Genomic DNA, 10,754 nt, shown 5'->3' on the forward strand with positions numbered 1-10,754 from the left:
ATCCCTCTTGACATCTACCATCGCAATGTAAGAAATATGTGGCCATCACGATAGTAACATGCACCGCATTAAAACGAGGGCACGATTTGCATGCCGCCGACATTAGATACTGCTATGGCCCAAGACATAACTTCACCACCATCATCAGTATCAGCATCACTAAAACAGAGAAGTAGCAAAAGAACTACTGCTGCCAAATCTCAATCTGAACAGTTTAGGAAGCAACAGATAAGGCTGCAAGTGGGGCTGATGATCAGGAAGACGCAAAGCTGGGAGCTACTAAAAAAATCGATGAGGAGGAAGATTATATGAGAGCTGCTCTAGAAAAAGAGTAAAATTAATGCTTCAGTTGATGAAACCCGAGGATGCGGTTGGGGCTAAGTGAAGGGTAAGTGGAGCTCTTGAGCCTCCACCTTCTGAAGAACTTGAACGCTGCCGCTGCTTCAGAAAGTACTTGTTGATGCAGTAACACATTATTTATTAAAAGCTGCACCATAATTTGATACTAAATTGAGGGGAAACTACCGTTTTCCCTAAAGTACCATAATGGGAATCACAATTCTTCCCTTCCTGGACTGTTTCTTCTAGACCAAAAACAATCCCGTGTTAAAGCCGACATCTTCAAACTAGCGGGAGGGCACTAATAACACCGACTTTGATTATTATAATTCTTTTTAAATTAAATCTGAACCGTTCTAAATTAGAAAATAATATGTTACATAATAAGCAAAGAAACTCTTAACACACTCGCCTGCTGCTCGAACGTAATATTTCACGCTCGTGCGTTAAGGGTTTTTTTGCGCTTGTTGTATAATATATTATTTTTTAATTCGGAACAGCTATGGCTACTTTACCGCACCACAGTTTGATTATGAACAATATTCGAGTTGTACCGCTATGGTTTTTTTTTCTGTGTTGTGGTAGTTACAATTGTTGAAAACAATTTAAATGGCAAATAAACAGACAATGGCGATTGTGTGTACCGCAATGTACCTCATATAGATACGATCAAACTGAAGTATTACATCACTGTTGCAGGGTTGCCGATTTGCTAATTACGTAGCAGTAATACTAATATCGGATGATCTAAAAATGCACAGTATGTTAATAATCCACATAAATTTATAACCTTCGCAATTAATCAAACTAATTTACGATTAAATCAATAAATAACGTCTTTGCTATCGTAAACAGCCCACATGAAAATTAAAAGATTCTAATTTATGAAGAGGTTTCTCTCGGGTACCTGACAACGCTGCAATGGTACGCATAAGTTTGTTGTACTTAAGAGTCGTACCCTTTAAAATTTATGCAAAAAATGCAATCTCTACAAGTATGATGCATTTCAATGATTAATTTTGTTGCCTAACTCAGTCAGTCACCAAATCCCTGGTTCTCAATCATGATTGCCGGTCATTCACTAAAATTAACACCTATACAGGGTGTTACGAAAGGCTAGGCATCATAACGTGTGAACTGTAAGTCACAAGCTCATGAAATGTGGAAAGCAACCAACAGGCCCGGATTCTATGGGAACATGGGAGTATGATTTTTTAAAAGTGTTTCGCATTTATTGACGTAGCGTTTACTCTATAATTCTCCTTCAGACAACATTTTTCAACATCTTGCATGTATAAGGGCTTGTGATGACCACTAAACATCTTATACGTAATGTGTTACCCTTTAATTTGGGGCCGAATAGCCATATGGCCCTTTTCGGGAATGTTATAAGAACAAAGTGTTTGCTTCTAACTCCCCTAAATTTGGAAGAACCACGAAGTGACATAAAAAAATTAAATTAATTATATTTTGGTTCGTGCCCTTGGAAATGTGGTAAGTGCAAGAATTTGTCATTCAGAAGAATTTATTGCTGAGAACGATGATCGTTTTCAATTCACAACATTTGAATATTAAACAAATACCTGCATAATTTCAATTTGTTTAATAATATCAATGCATTTTACGACTTGTTAGAATTTACGGGTTTAATTACCTCCTATATGTGCACTATACCATATTACCTCCCGTACGATGAAAGACTGAAATATTTCATATTATACAGGGTATTTTGTAGAGCGACAGAAAGTTTTCACTGGAAGATAAATGGGGTTATTTTGAAACTATATAACCGTATTTATCCTAATACAGTTTCATCTTTTTGAAATATCGGTCAAGGGAGGAGAGTAGGAAGGGCAGAATGGAGGGGGTAAGTAAATACGTTAGAAATGGAAGATCTCATTTTGAAAATGAAATTAATTAATAATAATATTGTTTAAGTTAGAACTGGCCCTATAATTTTTAAAATGATTAATATTTATTTAAATTTAATGTCACTTGTCTCCTTGTTGTAAGTAATATTTCTTTTTGTTTTTAATTTTGTGTACTAGAATTTTGTCAGAATGTTATATATCATTTGAAAGAGTATACAATAGAGAAGTTTTTAAGATTATTTGAATTTCATGAGTTAACACCGCGTTGGAGAAAATTTTGTTTAAAATGGAAGAATAAATTTGAACTAAAGTATTTTAACACATTAATTTGTCTACATACGAGTTTATAATAATAATTTTTAATTAATTTTTGTTTTGATTTATCAATATACTTATTAAGAATATTTTTTTAAATATTTCCGAAAGCGAAAAGTATTTAATACTAAAAAAAATTAACTTAATTGTATCAACTCAATGATTTTGTATGAAAATCTATAAAGACCGATATTTCAATAACGATGACACTTTGTATAAAAATAAATGTAGTTATATAGATTCAAAATAAGCCCATCATATGACAATTGAAAATTTTCTTTCGCTCTACCAAACACTTTGTATTTAATATACAGGATGATTCAAAAATACGGGTCGTTACTTCAGGAGCGTATTCTATACCTTTCTACGAGATAAAATTTTAAATACTTCTATTCCGTAAATCGTTTCTTCAGAAAGTTATGACGATTTAAAGATGGGGCCGGTAAAGTGTTTTTTTGATTTTAATTGCTGAACGGGAAGTCACAAAGTGTTGAAATTTGATAGGTAGACATAATATTGAATCTGGAAATTTTTTTCAAAAGGAAAATTTTTAAATAATCAGTGACGTCACGTTTTGAGGGGTTATATATGCTTATTTTTTGGTAGAAGTTTTTGTAATATAAAATTTGGGTACGAAACGATCCTATGCGCAAAAAGCAACCTTTCTATCAATAAAAAAACACTCTTTTTTAAATCAGCTTAAACTTGCCGTTTTTATAAAAATGGATTTTAAAAAGTCATGTCCAAAATTTCGTATTACAAAAAAATTCTGTTAAAAAATAAGCGTGTGTACCACTCAAAAGTTATGCCACTGATTATTTAAAAATTTTGTTTTTGTGAAAATATTCCAGATCCAATTTTATGGCTACTTACCAAATTTCAACCCTTTGCGACTTCCCGTTCGCCAATTAGAATCAAAATAACACTTTACCGGCCCCATCTTTAAATCGTCATAACTTTCTGAAGAAACGATTTAGAAAATATAAGTATTTAAAATTGTATCTTATTTTAATGTATAGAATACGCCCCTGAAGTAGCGACCCCTACTTTTTAATCAACTGTATAATAAATTAAAATTTGAATTAAAAGAAAGATTGGCACAATTACCTTCAGTATCTGTACTCTAGACGAAGAGATAAGACGTAGAGGAGGAAAGTGGGATTTAAACGATTTGCTTTATATGCATCAATTCATTTATTCAATGCTCCAATCTAATAATAAACTGTTACAATCGTGTTAACATGTTGTACAGTGGGTACTTTTACTTGATTACTTCAATCTGTAATTACCTGCGGCGAGCAGACTCGAAACGTAACGACCTTCACAAATATGTGCTTTCTAGTGTCGGGGAACTGATCTATGAAGCTTAACCGCACATTCTTTCTCGAATAAAACAAAAAACAATGCAGTTATATATAGTTAGATCATAATATTACAAACTTTGAATTTATGCTTGGCTGCACTTCTTTAATGCTTAATGAATATGCCAACCCGTTCTTCTTATACTTCATTGTTATGTCATAACTTTAATATTTCATGCTTGTGGTAATTGAACCGAGGAAATGTCGAAAAATTTACATCTTTTTCAAAGTGAATGCCGGGAATCGCCTCCTATGTAATGTAATTTTTCCATATCTGTCCAAAAAAAGTTGATCACACCACAATTTCCAGTGAAAATAATTTTTCCGTATTCGATATCAGAAGTACCCAGAATTTATATCAAAATTATTAATTATTTTTTCCATTCCCACAAATTTAAGGAAATAAATATAATAAATAATAAAAAGAATAAAATAAAACACTTTTACTTTCCGCGCTAGTGCGGGAAAACTTTTTTAGTGAAGAAATAATATTTAATATTCAAATATAGGCCCACCCCGAAACGGAGATCATTAAGGTGGCTCCTTTCACTAGGCCTGCCCGATCAAGACTTGTCATCTGGATTAAGATATATGAGACATAAGGTGACGTCTGATGAAGACATTCACCGCAACGTAAACTTCCTGTTGCCTGATCGAAGCTTTTTCTTGAGTCTACTTTTTAGATTTTTTTGGGCTATTTTCAAACCGGCAGGAAACTTTTTTCTCGGGCAGTGATGTAAAGTGCACCTCCAGGAAGTTTATCATCAGAATGCCTTTCTGCGAATTGCGAAAATTCTGCTTCCTTTTCTGATAATTAAGCTTTTCTATACATTTCTCCTCCGATGATATCAGATTTAGGTCATGGTGCTTTTTAGATTTGAGAGTTTTTAGATTTTTTATTTTTATTAAAAAATAAATGAACTTAATTTACTTATTATTTACTTCTTGTTTAACAGAAAAAACTATTTTTGTCGATTGATCGTGTCAACAAACCAGGCACAAATCCAGCTTCTAGTCGGCTAAAAAATGCAGACTTGAAATTTTCCTTGATGTAATGCGAAATACGTAGAAAATTATATATTTTTCTCCTTTCCTAGAGTTTTTAATAAATACAGTAAAAGTCGTTATGAAGTAAACTGAGACATTTTAGATACATCAAAATTCCATTGAAACTCATTGAAGTTCCTTTAGACTTTTAGCTAATATAAGATTTCTTTCCTGAAAATTTTATCCAAGAATTTATATTTATTATTTCCTATGGAAATTATTAAAATAATCGAAAACAGCCAGTAAATTCCTTTCTCTTTCGATAAATCCTCCGGGAGGAAAATATAATCTGATATCATACATCTGACATATCAAAATAAGATTATGCCCTGATTTTTATTACAGGTCTTTTATATTATCTCCTTTACATGATGCTCTTCTACTCGAGAGATCAACAAGAAAAATATGAAATATTCGTAGTTTGATCTTTCTACACCTACTCGCTGACGTATTTTTATAACAAGAATTTTCTGGTCTGCGGCTCCTGAGATGTTTGCTATATCAAAAAACCCCAAGGTACTTTTATTTTCTTAATGGAGGTGAAATATGGTTTAAACCTGTACCGGATTTTTCCTGCGATATAAGAAAGGCGGCTTCAAGAGCTTTTTACTTGTAGGTCATCATGCAATAAGGAACGTAATATGTTACATTCCTCAGTGGTTCAATTAGACAATAGTTTCTACGTCAAAGATCTTGAGGGAAAGTTGTCTTTGAACTAAAGTTCTTATTGTTCGTGTACATACTACCCACTTTAATTTGGATTTAATTATCCCTTGTAGGTCAAAACCCTTAATCGACCCACATCACGTCCATTTTCAAATTACAATTAACAAGATTTGTTAAATTAGTCTGGAAATTTGGAATTCCTTGCTGTTAGAATTGGATAAAATATTGCGAATAGTTTATTTTAAACACAATAGTTTTCTAGTGAAAAGTACATGAAACTAGTCTTTATAATCGTAATTTAGCGAATCTACAAGGTGACAATAGAAAGTGGGTTCACTTTGTAATTTTTTTAAGACGTTAATCAATTTTTTTAAATTTCATCCACTGGCCAATATTAAGATTTTTCGGAACCTACTTTTTTCTACTTTTTGATTTTTACATGGACCACCCTGTATTTTCAACTTTTGGATTTAGTAAGTCATAATGTTATATTAATCTCTTTTAGATGATGCATTTCATTTTAAAATACTTTTAAAAATTACGAACTAAAAAATAGTAATTTCCTTAGCAACGGAAGATCATTCAAAGAACATCAAGTATTAACAATGTCAAAAAATATTTCATGGTTAGTTTATGGCTTAATCAACGCCCTACTCCTTGGTTCCTCTCGTACTGCGAGGTATTTTTTATTACTCACACCTTTTTAAAAAAACGTTAGAGTACGAGCCCATCTTACAGTTGTCACCCTGTAGGTATAAAGTACTTGGTTCATGCACCAAAAATAAGCCAAAAGCATTAGTAAAGATTTATCGTGTTTAGAGCAACACTCAAACACCCTTAGACCTGATAATCTGACGACCTTTCAACCTATTTTTCGGTCTCCCTCTGGGCTAAACACTCTTGAGAGGCACAAGATTGAAAAACCAAAAGTAAATAATTGTAAATATAAAAACAGAACATGTATGAATAAATCGGGAAAAAGAAAAAGCCACCTGTCTGCTTTTTCACTGCGTCATCATAATGGAAATTTGTAATATACTATTAGACGAGCATATAATGAAGGACTTCACTCATGATAGAGAAGTTTTCCTGAGAGGATGATGTTTATTACATGTGAGATACAATAAGATGTAGTACAGTACTTTTTTTGGAAGAAATGTGGTCTTTTCCCAGCATAATCCTCAGAAATGGATCTAAATGAAAGCCTGTGTGAAAGATTTGAGCCTCAAAAACTTTTGATGCTCCACTAATTTACATCCTCAAATTACTCGCGTAACATGCGCTACGGGCACAGTTTTGATTTTTTTTAAACTTTTTAGATAGTTCACCATTTTTAATTCGATAGTTAATACAAGAAGTTTTTCAAGTAAAATATTTAATAAAATGTCTAATACTTGATTTCGAAATTTTGGTAATTAATCATAAATATACAGAAGACAAATAATGTCTCCATCATGATTTACAAGTCAAAAAAACAAAGCTTTATCTGTTAGGCCATAAATAATGATGCTGCAGTAAATTTGCGGTTTCGCCGAGTAAAGCATATAATTTTCTTTGCGATTCCTGCCCATTAAGTGTCATTTTATTGAATGTTCAAGTCACTAAACTTTCTTTTTTTTTGGCATGGACAGTAAAATTTTGTTATGGCCACTTACTAATTTACCTTTGTAGTCCTGTTGACAAACTCTTTTATCACAGTAGTTCGCGACAAAATACTAATTTATGACTTGTCGGCAATTTTCTTTTCTAAAAGTTCCAATTGCACAATTAAGGTCCAAAAGTGATTTCAGCTAAACTCGACTGGCATCTGAACCATCCCATAAGAACAGTCTTGGTGTTACCAAGGATGACAAATGAGACTTAACAGATCGAAAGAGATTTAACAGATCTTGGACCATCCAATTCGAATAGCACTGATACTTAAAAGACCCTATAAAAATGGTATTTGCTGTTAATTTGTAACATTCACTGACGTATTATTAGATAATTTTATTGTTGAAAATGATATCGGTGATTACAATTGGTTTTTTCTATCAGCTATAAAAAATGGCCAAATGGAACGACGATTTATAGGATTCCGTCATAAACATTAAAAGTTTTATTCATATCACATGAATAATGAATTTGAATCAACCTGTATAGGGTGTCCCATATTTAACCCTAAACATAGCTCAGCACACGACATGCTTCTGCACCCAAGACAGCATTACGCACGAGCGAGCGAACGAGTGCGCGCTCATATGTGTTTGTAAGTGTTCGGCTTCGGTTGAAATTGTTGTGAAGCAAAATTCAAAATTTGTTTTTAATTTCAATTGTTCTATCTGAGGATATTACAACAAACGATTTCCCCCAGCACTACTGGCGATTGCGAAACATTGTTGTCATTCACCTTCTTACTTTCCTTTTCGTTTTCACTCTCTTTCGTTAAATAATAAACGAAGCACATATGAAACGCAATTTATCATCGACATCTGTAGTTGGTAAGGACTAGGTCCGGATCATTTGTAAATGCGAGCAAAAATATTGTACGTGCGCTAGGTCTAGCTGGTTTGGATTTTCTTTGAGTAAGCACGAGCACGAGCAAGCATGAGCGAACACGAGCCAAAAATTGCTCTATTGCTCTTTATCGCTTGTCTAGTAAATAGATATCCGACTTAGAAGTATTTGGTCTATTTTATTTTAAAAAAATCTTTTACATTTTGAGTTATCCTTGTTTCTGGATTGCTTTACAAAATAACATAAAAATGGGGATTCGACGAATCATAAGCCACTTTTCTCGAGGGTACAATATAAAAATAATTTTCTGAAATCGAAGATTTGACGTCTCAGTTTTCCAATTGCATCTTCACATTTTCTCGGGTTCTAAACCTCTCCTCTGTAGTTACCTTTAAGATAAACTAGTTCCAAATAACTCTGTGATATAAAACCTCCGGAATCTTCATTTTATTTAAATACTTATTATTTTTTAAATTTATTATTCCATAAAAATTTCACAAATTTAATAGAATTTCATTATGTCAAACTATTTTACATTTTTTTTTCATTTCATTCTCTCACCTTTACCTATTTACATATGAAATTAATGATAATGAAAGTTTCAATGGCATCAAAATGTTTCTGAAAGTTAGACATTTTTAATCCAATTTTGACGCTGAGAATTTCTATTTTTCACGAAAAACCCTCATAAACATACCTGAAATACCATGAGAGAGGACCAGAATATTACAAGCCTCCTCTTTATCCTTCCAACAGAATCGATTGAATAAACATCTAGAAATGCTCTGAACTGACATTGAGATGTGCATTTTTCTCAATTTTGGAATAAATTTAATATGAGAGGAGCAATTTTTGGTCTTGAACATGAACATTGAGTGACACATTTCTCCAACATGGGGTCGTTAATGACGCTAGTCTCAGGCCTAGTCAAATCATTCATCAGTAAAGTGTGCAGGAGCCCTCATGAGTAGTCACGCGGATAGCTGGTTTAGTTAATTTTCGAGCCAATTCAATAAAAATCAGTAAAAATCCTAAAGAAAATAATAGAAAATGTATTGCTTCAAAAAACGCTTATTGTGAGCAGGTGTATGAAAATATCAATGATGTTTCTGAAGCCGAAATATTTTATTTTTCATTCTAGGTCTAATTTTCTACTCAAATCTCATATTTCTTGTAAACTAACCTTGGAAGGTAAAATCAAGCTAAACTGGGACATGTTTTCTTAATTTATCTTGTCACAAAACTCTCGGAACACGTCGATAACTTTCGTTCCATAATAATTCACTTTAATTTGCTTTTTAATTATTAATTAAATTTCTTTTTTCTTTTCACTTTGTTGTTTACTCATAGATCTATATCTCTTCCGATCCCTTCTCTGTCAGTTTCATTTAGGGCGGCCGTTCTCAACGTTCCCCTTCCCTCTCCAACCCTGCAACCGGACATGACAGTGGGGCAAAAGCTCTACCAGCCAGTACAAAATCTGTTGAGAATATTAAAGAATTCTAAATATGCAGAGTGTCGTAGGAGAGAGTTAATACCCTTATAATCATAATTTTCGAACTTCAATCAATAATAGTAAAATCTAATCGCTGGTATTATCCCATCGAGGCGCTGGCTGTACAGCATGGGCACTTCATCAAACAAAATCCCGTTTAGAGAAAGTCACTCATAGTCGCTTATTATAAAGATGACAAAGATGTAAGATAGATACAAACCTTAGTGACAATGCAATTTAAATCACTACAGGACCAAATGTTTAAAACGTTACTTTAATAGTATTTTTCTTAATTATCTGATATTGGCATAATTAAAACATAACTTGGCCAAAGCAAAAGGTAATTTATACCAGTTTATGCTACATTCCTGATTAATGGTCTTAGCACCGTGTAGCCTTTAATCAACTTTTAAACCACCTGTCACTCTTGCCTTACTGGTGCAACAGTTTTCTTTTTCTGGTACTTTTTTACTCGAAGCAATCGTCCCAAATTCTGCACATTGTTGCGAATATACTTGACATTAAGATTAAAGTAAAAGTAAATAATTATAATAGTTTTTTCATCACATCAACCTTTTGCTTGAGAGAGTAATGCGTTTAAGGTGTGCCGATAAAACCAGTTCTACATATTTCTATAGCTAATTTTGCTTTACGAATTAAATGGCTGACTGCGATTAAACAATTACTATATAACAAGAAGGTGCTAATAGTGTAACGTGTGATTTTTAAAGTTTAACAAAAAGTACTGCAATATACTCCACAGAGATTTCCAATTTGACAAAATCTACAATTTAAAACAAAGTCATTGACTTTGAAAGTTATATACAGGTGGTGAGAATGGCCGTTTCCAATTCAGTCGTATAGTTGGGCCATAGCGATAGCAGGTCTCCTACCTTATAAATTAATTATAAATTCATAGCACGGTCCTTAAATTCATTCTCACTTGCATTCTATGGCGGTATTATCTTCTGGTTAATCATTGGTGTAGTTGGTATGTACGGAGCTAATATTGTAGTTAATGAGGTTCGCAATGCAATAAAAGTGAGAAAGATACCACGGCATTAAATATGTGTGTGATTGTTGTTGAATACTCGAAATGGGCCTCATGCGATTATCAACAGTCAAAAATCTAGGAATGAAAGGCGCTCATTTCGATCCAACTAA

This window comes from Euwallacea similis, chromosome 1 (genome assembly GCF_039881205.1).
Source record: "Euwallacea similis isolate ESF13 chromosome 1, ESF131.1, whole genome shotgun sequence".
In the NCBI taxonomy this organism is placed as follows: Eukaryota; Metazoa; Arthropoda; class Insecta; order Coleoptera; family Curculionidae; genus Euwallacea; species Euwallacea similis.